The sequence below is a fragment of the Marmota flaviventris genome, chromosome 9, assembly GCF_047511675.1.
Source record: "Marmota flaviventris isolate mMarFla1 chromosome 9, mMarFla1.hap1, whole genome shotgun sequence".
Classification (NCBI taxonomy): Eukaryota; Metazoa; Chordata; class Mammalia; order Rodentia; family Sciuridae; genus Marmota; species Marmota flaviventris.
The window spans coordinates 51,894,722-51,908,268 of record NC_092506.1 but is presented as its reverse complement, the minus strand read 5'-3'; the positions used below and the strand labels follow the sequence as shown (position 1 = coordinate 51,908,268).

At 46.7% G+C, this 13,547-nt stretch overlaps 1 protein-coding gene across 2 annotated transcripts in view; it reads right to left on the bottom strand.

The window, feature by feature from the left end:
• Galnt18 (polypeptide N-acetylgalactosaminyltransferase 18) overlaps nucleotides 1–13,547 on the bottom strand; it is a 346,719-nt gene that overhangs the window by 15,380 nt on the left and 317,792 nt on the right. The gene's annotated exons all lie outside the window — the stretch shown is intronic.

The following is a 13,547-nucleotide window of genomic DNA, read 5'->3' as shown; positions in this document are numbered from 1 at the left end:
GACTCACTGACTTCCGGATCAGTATCTTGTGCCAGACACTGTGCTTGGCTAGAGACACAGCCAAAAGGCCTGGGCCATGCCTTCAGGGAGCTCAGAGTCTTGTGGGATGGGAGAGAAGGAACTCAGAATTTCTATCCCTACTAAAACTATGCAGAACAGAGGTTGGCAAACTTTTTATTTTTCTTTTAAAATATTTATTTATTTATTTTTAGTTGTAGGTGGACACAATACCTTTTTTTAAATTTATTTTTATGTGGTGCCGAGGATTGAACCCAAGGCCTCGCAGGTGCTAGGCGAGTGCTTGAGCCACAACCCCAGCTCATGGCAAGCTTTCTCTTAAAGGGATAGATGGCAAACATTTCTGGCATTGAGGGTGTGCTAGGGAGTCCCCAAGACCATCCCTAGACTCAGTGATTCTCAGAGGACTCAAGACTATGGCTTGTTGTAGTGTGGGATGCAGAGCAAATCAGCAAAGAAAAAGGATCAGGGAGCAAACCCTGGGGAGCCAGGAATAGGTGTCCCAGGGCCTTCCTCCAGTGGAGTCTCATGGGACAGGCTCCATTTCCCAGCACTGAGTGTGACAACTGTATGAAGGGCCATCTACCAGGGAAGCCCATCAAGCCTCAGCACCCAGGTTTCTATGGGGGCTCACAGGCAAGCTCTGTCTGGGTCACACCGGTTTCTGATTTCCAGAAGGAAAGCAGGTGCCCATGATGAACCCCAGCATTTGCACAATTGGCTTAGGCACGATGATCCCTCAGTTGTGGTGGGAGCCTTCCTGAAATCCAAGCTCGCAGATGTCAGCAAAGAGCCACCCTGTGAGCAGGTCTGCTCTGTGGACAGCAGTCAGGCCTCCGTGTGGACTCTTTTCTGCACAGAAGGTCACATAGTCTCCAAGAACTCACTCTACTGTCATCCCCATAGGCAACACAGAAACAAATGGCTGTGTTCCAATTACACTTTGTTTAAAAAACAGAGGTTGTCCTCCGGCCTGCAGTGAGGCCGTGGTCTAGAGGCACGCCCCATGATGATCGATCTTCAAAATGTTCAGTAAGTTCCCACAAGCCTGAGCCCAGCAAGGGGCTCAGCAGAAGTCATGGGGTTCTCTGAGCTCTAGTCCTCAAATGACCCAAAGTTATGAACACTCCATCCCTCCCCTCCAGTGACCAGGACCCATGGACAAATACACAGCATAATTCTTTGGTCTAGGTTAGAATTCAGGATAGTCCTTCTTGTTAGCATGAGCTATTAAATAATTATCATTGGCAAATATCAACTGATTGGTTTGGGTTTTTGGTGTTAAGTTTTTTGAGTTGTTTATATATCCTGGAGATTAGTGCTCTATCTGACGTGCATGTGGCAAAAACTTGTTCCTCAAATGTAGGCTCTCTTTTCACCTCACTGATTGCTTCTTTTGCTGAGAAGAAACTTCTTAGTTTGAATACATCCCGTTTCTTGATTCTTGATTTTATTTCTTGTGCTTTAGGAGCCTTATTAAGGAAGTTTGGGCCTGATCTGATGTGATGAAGATTTGGGCCTACTTTTTCCTTTTTTAGGTATAGGGACTCTGATCTAATTTCTAGATCCTTGATCCACTTTGAGTTGAGTTTTGTGCATGGTGAGTTATAGGAGTTTAGTTTCATTTTGCTGCATATGATTTCCAGTTTTCCCAGCACCATTTGTTGAAGAGGTTATCTTTTCTCCACTGTATGAAACAATCTAATCAATAAATGGGCTAAGGAGCTGAACAGACACTTCTCTGAAGAAGATATACAATCCATCAACAAATATATGGAAAAATGTTCAACATCTCCAGTAATTAGAGAGATGCAAATCAAAACTACTTTAAGATTCCATCTCATGCCAGCCAGAATGGCAATTATCAATAAATGTTGGTGTGGAATTGGGGGGGAAGGCACACTCATACATTGCTAGTGGGACTGCAAATTGGTACAACCAATCTGGAAAGCAGTATGGAGATTCCTTAGAAAACTCTGAATGAAACCAAAATTTGACCCAGCTATCCCACTCCTTGGTATATACAAAAAGAACTTTAAAACAGCATACTACAGGGACACAGCCACTTCAATGTTTATAGCTGCACAATTCACAATAGCTAAATTGTGGAAGCAACCTAGATGCCCTTCAATAGATGAATGGATAAAGAAACTGTGGTATATATACACAATGGAATATTACTTAGCATTAAAAGAGAATAAAATTATGGCACTTGCAGGTAAATGGATGGAGTTGGAGAATATCATGCTAAGTGAAGTAAGCCAATCCCAAAAAACCAAAGGTTGAATGTTCTCTCTGATAAGTGGCTGCTGATCCATAATGGAGGTGTGTGTGGGCGGGGAGGAATGGAGGAACTTTGATTGGGCCAATGGGAGGGAGGGAAGGGGAGGAGACATGGTGGAAAGAGATGGACATCATTACCCTAGGTACATGTATGACTGTACATGTGGTGTGATGTTATATTGTGTACAACCAGAGAAATTAAAATTTTTGTGCTCCATCTGTGTACAATGAATTAAAAAGCTTTCTGCTATCATGCATAACTGATTAGAACTAATAAAAAATAAGTTAAAGAAAACAACTAAGAAATATCAGCTGATTGGTTAAAATGGTAAAATGAAGTACTTCTTGCTTTAGTCAAAGAGAATGGTTGACAAGTGCTTTTTAAATATGGGTTCAGGGTGTAAAAGGGACTGAGGTAGTAAGAAAAGCTGCACAGGTGAGGAGAAAAATAAAGGCTGGTCCCTCCTGAGTGTTCTTCCAGACTCTCAAAAGCCTCTGTGGACATCAGGGAAAGGCGCGGAGGACAGGCAGGGCTGCCTCTCAGTCGTAAAAAGCTCCTTAAGCCAGTATATTAGTCAAAGTCTCAAAAGGAAACAGAGGGCACATGTGAAGTGACAGATCTGAGGAGGGTATAACACTTTCCCCAGGTGTACATAGGTGTGGGGGAACAGCACAGGGCTAGCATAGCTCCCTGGGGATAATAACACGGAGCTTGTTATCTCCGTGGGCCCAAGGCACGAGAGGAAAGAGAGTCAAGTTCAGTAGGGCTTGTGGGGAATGGGGGCTGGTGCTGAATACATAGCCAGCCTCACTGCCCCTTCCACTCTGAGCTTGGCTGGGTCAGCCTACTGGCCAAACCCAACAGCAAGCCAGAGAACATGGAGCCCATGGAATGCTCCATCAGGTCAGCCTCCAGGGTGGAAGGAAGAGTGGACAAACTGAAGACACTCCATAGAGCTAGGATCTGCTCTCTGAGGTCATCCTACAATTTTATCATGTTTGGTGAATCCGTGAATGTAGAGATCAAACTTATTAGCATGACTGATTCTTCCCATAACTGAGATGAAGGATGACAGTGATTGAGTAGAGTCCAAAGGTACAATGTCCAGCTCGATGTGGAAATGTAGCAGAACAAGAGGCACGGGAGCCTGTTCAAACCTACACTGGGTAAGAGATGGGTTTCCAATTGTCATCCTGAGACCATCCATTGTGTGGCCTGGATTTCCAGGTCACCGCCAAGGAAAGCTGGTGGCCTGCTGTGGCTTCCAGTTTATTGGAGTTGAGGAAGAATTTGACATCAAGTAGGATTCAGGAAATGAAACAGTTATGCAGTTAGTCATCACATCCATCCATTCATCCATTCATCCATCTGTCCATCCATCCATGCATCCACCCATCCTTATAACCAATAAATAATCTCAAGTTGGGTTCTGGGGATACAGAAATGAGAAAGTCATGGTTCCTGTCCTGGAAGAGCCATTGCCAACTTGGGGAAACCAACAACACATCAGGGAACAATGATTCTAATGACATGAACCTGAGAAGTGCCCTTACTTCCTCCACTCACCTACCCCAACTCTTGCACTTTTGGAAATAGAATTGAGAACTCACCATTTCTAAAAAGCCTTCTCTGAAGGAGCAAAGGCATGGGGCCTCAGCCCGCGTCCTGGGCCCAGCTCTAAAAGGTGCACACCTGCTATGTGCTTGGGTTGAAGGCACTGTACTCTCCTGAAGATGGTGTGCAGCTTTTAGTCACCTTGCATTCAAGGACCCAGACTCCCTGAGGTTTGGGAGCATGGCCAGGGACCAGGCTTCCCTCCCCTTCTTCTCCCTGTCATCAGGGTCTGGCTCTCATCTCCAGGGCAGGCCCCACAGACACAAGTGGCAGCCCAGGTAATAGCTGAAATCAGTTTTATCCATTTAGCTGCTCTGAAGTGCTTGGGGCGATGCTCTGGCAGACGTGTGTGCACTTACTATCTGGTACAGCTGTCACCAGAGCCGTTTATTGCTCCAGAGTTTGAGAAAATCATAATAGGGACAGACAGTTGTTTGTTATTTAAAAAGCAAACAACAAAGTGGCATCTTGACTGGAGTAACCACAGGGCCGGCAGATCACAGAGAGAGTTCCACACAGAGGAACCTCTCAAGTCCTCACTTGGACATCTCAGAAGGCCTGCCAGTAGTGCATTGAGTCAATAAATGGCCTGAACACACACGAGAGGGGAAACAGATTTGTTCAAGATGCCTGCCTTTCAATGCCCGCAGGCCCAGCAAGCACAGCTGTGCATTCTGAGCAGCAGGGGAGCCTGGAAGATTTCAGGGAGAAGCGATTTAGGCTGCGTCCTTGACGGCAGGCTATTTTGCCCACCGAAGGCTATTTGGGATGTCTAGAGACATTTGGGGTTGTCCTGACTGGGGGAGAGGGTTGTTACTGGCATGGAGTGGGTGGAGGTCAGGGATGCTGGTCAACATCATACAGTGCACAGGACAGCCCCCCATAGCAAAGAATCATCTGGCCTCAGATGTCAGTAGTCTCATTGTTAAGAATTTCTGACCTTAGACTACTAAAAAAATAAAAAATTTACCACCTTTGGTCCTCACTATGTGCCAGAGAGAAGATGATCTGCACACATTATCTCATTTAATTCTAACAATAACTCTGGGAGGCAAGTCCAGGTTGAGCATCCCATATAGGAAATGCTTGGGACCCAAAGTGTTTCAGAGTTGAGATTTTTTTTTAATATTTACACACACATAATGTGTTATCTTGAAGATGGGACTCAAGTTTAAATATGATATTCACGTCTGTTTCATACACACATTCTACACATAGCCTAAAGGCAATTTATACAATCTTTCTGGTGCATCTGTGTTTTGACTACAGGCTCTCATCGGAAGTCAGGTGTGGGATTTTCCACTTGTAGCATCATGTGGGTGCTCACAAATATTCAGATTTTGGAGCATTTTGGATTTTGGATTTTCCGATTAGGGACGGTCAACCTATGTATATCTATTATCCCCCATCTTGCAGATGAAAAAACTAAGGCAGAGAAATTAAGGAATATGTGCAAAATCACATAGTTAGTGACCAGAGGCTGAGATTTAAACTGAGGCAGTTTGATTCCAGAGCCACATGAGGGACCACTCACCCCACCCATAGACCTCCCTAGATTTCCTCCAGTCTAGGCAGCTGGCGGGAGATTGGCTTCTCCATGATGTCTCTGAGCCACCATGGGGGCCTGGACTGAGAGAGGAGCAGAGGGCTGCAGGGGCCCTTTACTGAAGTCCTGTGGTAAAAGATGACACAAGTGCTGAGACAGCAGCGTCCCTCAGGTCAGGGGCTGAAATGCGCTGTGATCCTGTCTGTGGATGTTTTACAAACCTCCGGGGGCATAAAAACTACATCCCGACCTTCGGCTCCTTCTTGGCTGCAAATGATGGATTCTCATCCTTCTCCGCTCAGCACCCCTAGCTCAGCAGGGCTGCAAACCACCTCCACCATTGCATCCTGATGCTTGCTAGAGAGAGAGGAAAAATCACCTGCAACTCTAAGAACAAACACATCTGTACCTTGAATCTCACACGGATTCAAGGGACATTTTCCTCTCCTCCAGGGCAGAAGCAGGAGCAATGGCAGAGCTAAGCTGGAAAGCCAACCACAAAGCCCATAGCACCCCGTTTGCAAACTCCTGCCCTTGGAGCCATAGAGCCAAGGCTGGGTAAGATGCCCAGGGGTGGGATGTTCCCCTTGTTTGATCCTCTCACCTCTGGACAAGAGGCTCATTCTGAAGGATGCAGACAGACACACTGCAGCGTGTCCCCGCCTGGCAGCCTATGGGTGGGCTGCCTCGCTAAGCCTGACTCATGGCTTCAGGGCCCCCTGCTCTCACATGCCTCAAACATCACCTCACTGGCAAAAACTCTGCCCCTGGGAGTAGGCTGGCCTCAGGAAAAGGAGAAGGAGAAACACCTTTTTTGTATACCTATACCCTAGACCCTCTGCTGGGTACTTTTCATGCCCAGGGTCACCTTCCATTTGTGAGAATAAGAAAACTGAGGTCAAGTCTATGGAGGTGCATGGGGAAGAGAAGCTCTCTCCTCCCTGCACAGAGGGAACTTGTAGGAAGGCTGAACTGTACGCAGTTAAGTTCTGCATCTTTCCTTCTCCACAAGGCAAGAAGCCCGCACAGGGCTGCCCCAGCTTCTCCCATCCACCCCTCAGCCAGGCTGGCCCTTGATGGCCACCCTGCACTCATTCTCTTAAAGCCAACATTGGCACTGCCAGGGCCATTTCTACGAGCTGTTCACACCAGCCCAGAAGGGCTCTGAGAAAGGTCATGGTGGGTGGGGCCGGAGGGTCCTTCTTCCTACCCAACCAGGGCAGGTCTTCTTTTGGTTCTCATAGAATATTTTATTTGAACAAAAGATTTCAACGAATTTTTTAAAAGAGATTTGACAACCACTGCTTTCAAACACCAGGCATACCTCTAGGAGGACATTAAGGCTCGGAACCTTTCTGAATTTATGCCCCGCCAACCAGAGTCTGCAGACATTGGGTGAGAAGATGTAACCTTCTGTCTCCACTCCTACCAGGCCCCAGGCCCTTGAATTCTTTGAAGAGCTCTTTCAATCATTCCATCCCTTCTTCTTTCCAGACCTTGAGACCCTCATCACACTTGGGGCTCCATGGGAGTTCTGGAACTTTCACCAAGCTGAATAGAGACTGAGCTGGAAGAACCATGGTATGCACAGCATGGGAGGAGGAGGTCTCCCAGCAAACCAGAAACACGGACCAACATGGGTTAAGTGGCTTAATAGCACAAACACCTTCAAGACACCATGGAATACCATTCTTTTCTAAACAGTGGGCACGAGGACTGGAGCAGCTGTTTTTTCCTCCATCAGGTGGTGTTTCCTTGGCAACATTGCTAGCCTGTGGAGTGGGCGCCCTTGAAATACAAGCTGTGTTACAGAAATATAGAGGCAGCCTCTCACCAGCCTTGGCCTAGGGCAGCGGTGCTGGTATTCGATTGAAACCTTTCTGGGCCTGAAGAGGGGTGAAAGAGGAGAGCTACAGTGGGCCACTCTTCACAGGAGGTTCTAGACACCAGTGGGGAAGGGACAACTGTGCTTGCCAGATCCTTGCATGGGGAAGCGGGAGTGAACCAGCATCCTTAGGGTCATTTCTTTGGACACTCAGAAGGGTCTCTCTAGGGGGGCAAGTAGAGACCAAGTAGAGGGGGAAATCTACTAGTTTAGCTGCTCCGTCTCCACTCCCTTCCTCTCTGGGGCCCCTCTTGTCTGGCCTGTAAGTAAGGATTCAGGGAAACAGCAGGCTGGGTGCCAGAAATGGCAGGGGGTGGGGAAGGAAGGAGGAAGTGAAGGCTGGCTTTATTAAATTTCAATTTACAGAGTGGTGACTGTGACATCCAGAATGTGCATTAGAAATGGGCTCTTTGTCCTCTGCACCCAAGAACGAGCCGCAGGCATCTCTGCAGACAGGGTGGGCTGATTTAAGGGTTTAGTTATTGGTCATTAACCCCTTGACACAGAGGTCCATTACTGTGCTAAGGGCCACAGTGAGCTGATGCTAAATCAGGGCTGAAGGGAGTCACTTCCCAAATAATCTTCTGTTCACCAACGACAGTGCTAGGTCCATGTGGGGAGTAGAAAGCATTTATAATCCTTGTTTGCCATTTTTTGAAGAAGCATAAATGTGCAAGGCAAGCTCAGAGCTCCCCCTGCAAGCCCATTTTCCTGGTTGAGGAGGAACAGGTGAGGCTAAGCACACAAATCCCACAGCCTGGGATTAGCCCATCAGTCAGTGGTTGATTCAGTGCAATTCAGAAAACACACTCTCAGGTACCAGGCCTGAGCTGGGCATTGGAGAAGCAGAGGGGAGCGAGATGTTTTCCTTCCTTGAGGAGCTGTCAGCCACAGCAGAAGAATGCATAGAATATTCTCATGGCCAGGCTTAGGGATGGTCAATGTGCTAAGATGCCCCAGACCTCCAGGAATAATGACCTCTGCCCAGGTTTGAGATCAGTCTGGGAGGAGGGTAGTTTCCCCAGATAACTGACAAGAGCAGGGGACTCCTGGCAGAGGAAATAGGATCAACAAAGCCACAGAGGCATAACACAGTGCTCTAAGGGTTGGGGTGCAGAGATGAGAGGGAAAAGCAGCATGAGGGCTGAGGAATTTGGACAGCACCCTGCTGGCCAGCAGAGACCTGCAGCCTCAGGCTGTGACCCTGCTTGTTAGCACATTTGAGGGCTTTTCAGAATCTTTTGAGTCAAAAATATCCAAGAGGCCTGGAAAGCAGGATTGGGCTAGGGGTGACCCAGGCAGCATCAGCAGGCTCGTCTGGAAGATTCCAAGAGCACATCTCCAGAGTGGCAGGAAAAGCAGAACTTTTGATCCAGGAGTTGTCTTTGAACTTAAGACTAAATATAAAGGGCTGAGCTGAGCCTGGCTTTTGCCTCCCAGTGTGCAGCAGCCGCACAGAGATATTGCTGGGCTCACGAAGTTTTAACTTAGATTCACGGCTGTGACTGTGTTTGAAATGTTCTCCATTCTAACCTATGAGGTTCCTCCTAACATCCCCACCATACTGCCCCACATACTTCCCCATACTTCAGATGTGGCCTCCTGCCTCGCTTTGACCAACAGAATGAGATGCGTGACATAGGTCACTCGTAGTTAGAAGCTTTAAGAGCAATCGTGTGATCCACCACCTCTCTCCACTGCTGGTTCTGCAGCATCCCTGTGGGTTGACACAGAGCTGAAGTTAACCCAAGTTGGCCATGAGGCACCAGCAAGAGATAAGCATTTCCAGTTGTAGGCCACTGAGATGTGGGGATCATCAGCCTAGAGAGAGGAATGCTGGATGGGGGCGGGGTGCTGCCAAAGCCTAAAAACAATGGGGCACTGATTCTGGAGATGGAAGGTGGGTGGTGAGGAAACCATCACTGGAGACTGCAAAGATGGTGACCTCCTCTAGGCAGTGGTGAAGCATTGGCAAATCTGCTGTCCGCAGTTATTTGGGAGACTGATAGCGTGGCAAATGAGTGTGCACTGCGACAGAGGAGCAAAAGTTTGTTACTATCAGCCGCTTTTGACAAGGTGCTGCCCAAGAGAGATAAGGTGAGGAAAGAAATGGACAAATGCATGACCCAGAAATGTCTGTTACCGTAAGCCACCGGGATCCTGAGATCCTATGCTATTGGAGCCCTGTGAAGCCGGAACTGACTGCTACCTCACCAACCCACCACACAAAAATAGAATTACAAAATGTAATGGGTGCCCTTTGGAAAAGTATAGGAACTTTGAAAAATATACGCCGAGGCAACTTGATCTGATGTCAGGAGAGGGAAGGGGGTTGATTCAAGAAAGATTGGCTCAGATTCAAACTGCTGAGGCTTGAATCCCTGCTTCCACTGTTCAGTAGCCATGTGACTACGACAATTTACTCAGCCATCATTCTCTCAGTTGACTCATCTATAAAAACAGGAACTAAAACGGGTGCTCATCTCATAAGAGTGTTGGCAGAATTCTCTATTTCTTTTCTTTTTTTCTTTTTGATACTGGTGATTGAAACCAGGGATGCTTAACCACCGAGCCACATACCCTGCCCCTTTTTAAATTTTTTATTTAGAGATAGGGTCTCGCTAAGTTGCTTAGAGCCTGCCTTTCAACTTACAATCCTCTTGCCTGAGCCTGCCAAGTCACTGGTATTATAGGCATGCACCAACGTACCCGGCATGTTGGCAGAACTCCCTGGAATGGTTAGGTCTGAGTGTTAGCCCACAGTAATTTGACTATCATACTGTCACTCCCTGTGGGATCCCAGGTTCCCTGAGGGCAGGGACCACGCTTGTCTTGATCCCCATTGTCTTCCTATTATTTAACCCTTGGCTCGGACACATATAATCAAAAAACATATTGGTCATTTGAATTAATATATTAATAAATAATTCCAGGGATACTTGTACTTTAGCTCAGAAATTCTTCCAGGCTTGCTCCCTGTTATCTGCTTCACATCCCTTACTCCAAGCTTTCTCTAAGCTTTTCTTTGCCCCATTTTGGACCAGTTTGTTGGATACCACCCTCCATATAGCCCTATGGAAAAATGACTTGAATAAAATAGAAACTCTTCCTGGGATAAGATTCTTACTACTTTTTCCAGAACATACCCTGTGCAGGCCTAATTCTTCCCTGGTCCCCTAGAAAAGAAGGGGGCCAATCCTTTCTACCTAAGGAGGCTCAATCCTTTGCTGTTACATAACAAATATCCTGCACTACATTAAGAAGAGCTTAGAATATTCTCAGAGAGGTTTTATGTGTGTGTGTGTGTGTGTGTGTGTTGACAGATATTTTAACATATGTTCAATGTGGGCTCTGGACTCTCTGACAATCTCAGCAATCAGGAAGACGTAGGAAAGAGTCTGCTAATAAAAGCTGCAGGTTAAGATCCAGCAGGGATAAGTTAGCCTAGAAAAATGGAGTTTATGTGGATGAAATAATGGCACTCGATTCTAATCTGCAAATACAAATCTATTTTATCTGCTCCAACACTATCTCTATCTCCATCTTCCTCGTCCCTGGGAAAAACATAATCTGCTTTATAAACAAACAAACTCTAGCTCAGGTTTTCACTGGATATTGCAGATTTCAGACACTGATGTCAGATGGATTTGCTATGGCAGACAAAGTGTTGAAAAACTAAGGCCATTTTGGGAGGAATTCCTTTTCTTGCCATAGCACACGGTAGGCACTCAATAAATATTTTTGAGTGAGTAAACAAATAATACAAACTGAACATGATAGGGCACTGTGATATGTTATAAAAAGGGCCACAGATTTTTTTGTCACCTTGCATACAAACCACTTTGCAATGTGACCCTGTACCTCTTCCTGGTCAAAAATGGAGTCTATTTCTCTTGCCCTTGAGTCTGGGTTTGGCTAGGTAGCTTTTTGATTAGTGCAATTTCCAAAGCAAATATAAAATCAGCAGAGACCTGAAAAGCACTATGTATTTTGAGTCAGCCCTGTTGCTGCCCTTAGGAAACTCTACCACTGCTACCATGTGAAGCAGCCTGGGCTGACCCATTGGGTGATGACACACACATCCCCCAGAGGTCCCCTCCCTCCAGCTGATGGTCAGAAATCTCCAGAAGCAAATCCACTAGCTGGTTAGCAGTTGGCCTCAGACATATGCAAGAGCCTGGCTGAGCCTAAAGGAAGAAAGAGTCAACCTAGTCCAACCCAATTGTCTACCCTCAGGATCTTGAGCTAAATAAATGGTTTTGGTCTTTACCCACACAATTTGTGGTAGTGTGTCGTTGGTATGCACAGGAACCTTATTTTCACAGGAGTGTTTGTGTTTGAGGTTTTTCTCGACGCCAGGCATGATAAATACTTTCTATATATCTGTTCAGTCCTCATGTTACCCTGGGTAAATGGGGTATTAGCTCCACTTTTAGATGAGAAAAAAGAACAAAACGAAGGAAAATTAAGAGACAGCGAGTGGCAGGGCGGGATCTGAGCTCAGGTCAGCTGGCTCCAAAGCTCCTCTCTCCATCGCCACTTACCCTGCATCCTAATAAAGAAAGAAGGAAGGTTCTGGTTCTTCCCTTTGCACAGGTGGCCCCCGTCATGCTGTGTTCTTCCTGCCTTGCTTTTGCTGGTGTATGACCTACTCCCTTCCTTTCAGTCTGGGACTTCAGGAAGACGTCCTAGACCCACCTTGGCCATGACCCAGCCCTTGTTTCTCCTTAGCAGCTGGGACTTGGCCCTTCTCTGGCAGAATGGAAGCTCCCTTAAGCTTGACTGACCCAGGACAGAAGACAGTGTGAAATCCGGGAATGATGCGATGGGCATCAAGTTCAGTTGTCATGAGGAGAGACAGAGCATTTGTCCTGAACACCAAAACCGGGGACAAGTGTCTCCACCGCTACGGCAGTAGAAGAAGTTGTGGTTCTCAGATCAGCTTCTGCCATTTCTCCTAGGAGGCCTCCTTATGGGCTTTCCTTAGCCATAGTTTCCTTTGAGGTGACCCTGAGCAAATCACCATTAGGATGCCCTGGCAGAATATCTCAGTGGTCTTTTCCTCATCTATCACTCTACTCACCACACTTCCTGGCCTGTCAGGAGAAGCCTCACCATGCAAGTGATGGTGGAAACCACCTAGCACATATTTTCCAATGGATGCCAGTCTTAAATATCAAAACTTTTGTGATAAATTGTCTATTTTCATGAAGCCATGTTACTTTCAATAGAGGCAATTCACTAAGTGTGTCGCAGCATGAGATTTAATTTTGCTGTCTCTACAGGATTTTCCTCTCTTCTCCTCCCCTGTGATTTTTCTCCAGTTGATCTTCCCTCCTAAGTCTTTGTGCAAATCTTCTGAAATCCTTATCAAGCTCCCAGTATCTTTCCAGGACCATCCTTTCCAACAAAGGGACTGTTCTTTTCCCTTTCATGACTCTTCCTGGAGGATGCTGATAAGCATGTATGTTTTTGAATCTCCCGATTCTCTCCTCAGGGACACGAGATGAAAATGACCCTCTCCTTCCCAGGACCCTCCTCATCTCTCCAATACCTCAGCACCTCCATCCTGTATAAAAATATGTCCTTAAGGATCAGACATCAGTACCACCACTGTCTGCCCAGTCTGGTCTTCTGGCCCAAGTCCCTCCCAGGCAGTCATCTGCATCCATGGTCTTTGGTGAAGGGCCACAGCTTCCTCTGCACCTGCTGGGCAGGTCCTGGTCAATGACATACCTTGCGTGGTGGCCTTAATTATGGGGGTGGGGTGTGGAGCATTGTGCCCCATTTTAATCACCCACACCCAGACCCCACTCTTTAATGTCTCTGAGATCCTATTCTCCAGGCCTCTCCTTTTGCCCAATTCCCTGATCACCATCATGCTCATTCCTCTTACTCCAAAATGCCTCTCCTCAATCTGATGGAGGCCTTCAGAGTAATAACTTTTTTTTCCTCTTTCTTCCTTCCTATATGGTTATATTTTCTCCTTCCTGGTTGCTCCATGTTCCTAGAGAGGCAACATTCAAGTTCCCTCAATCACTTCCTTGCTAGCAACTTCAGGTCTTCGATTCCTTATTCTTCCTGCACCCTGTCAACCCCTCCTCTACAGCTTCGGTCTCCTTCTCTACACCTGTTTCCTGGATGCACCTCCAGGGAAAGTTCACAAATGCTGCAAGTTAGACCCACCATAAACTTGTGAT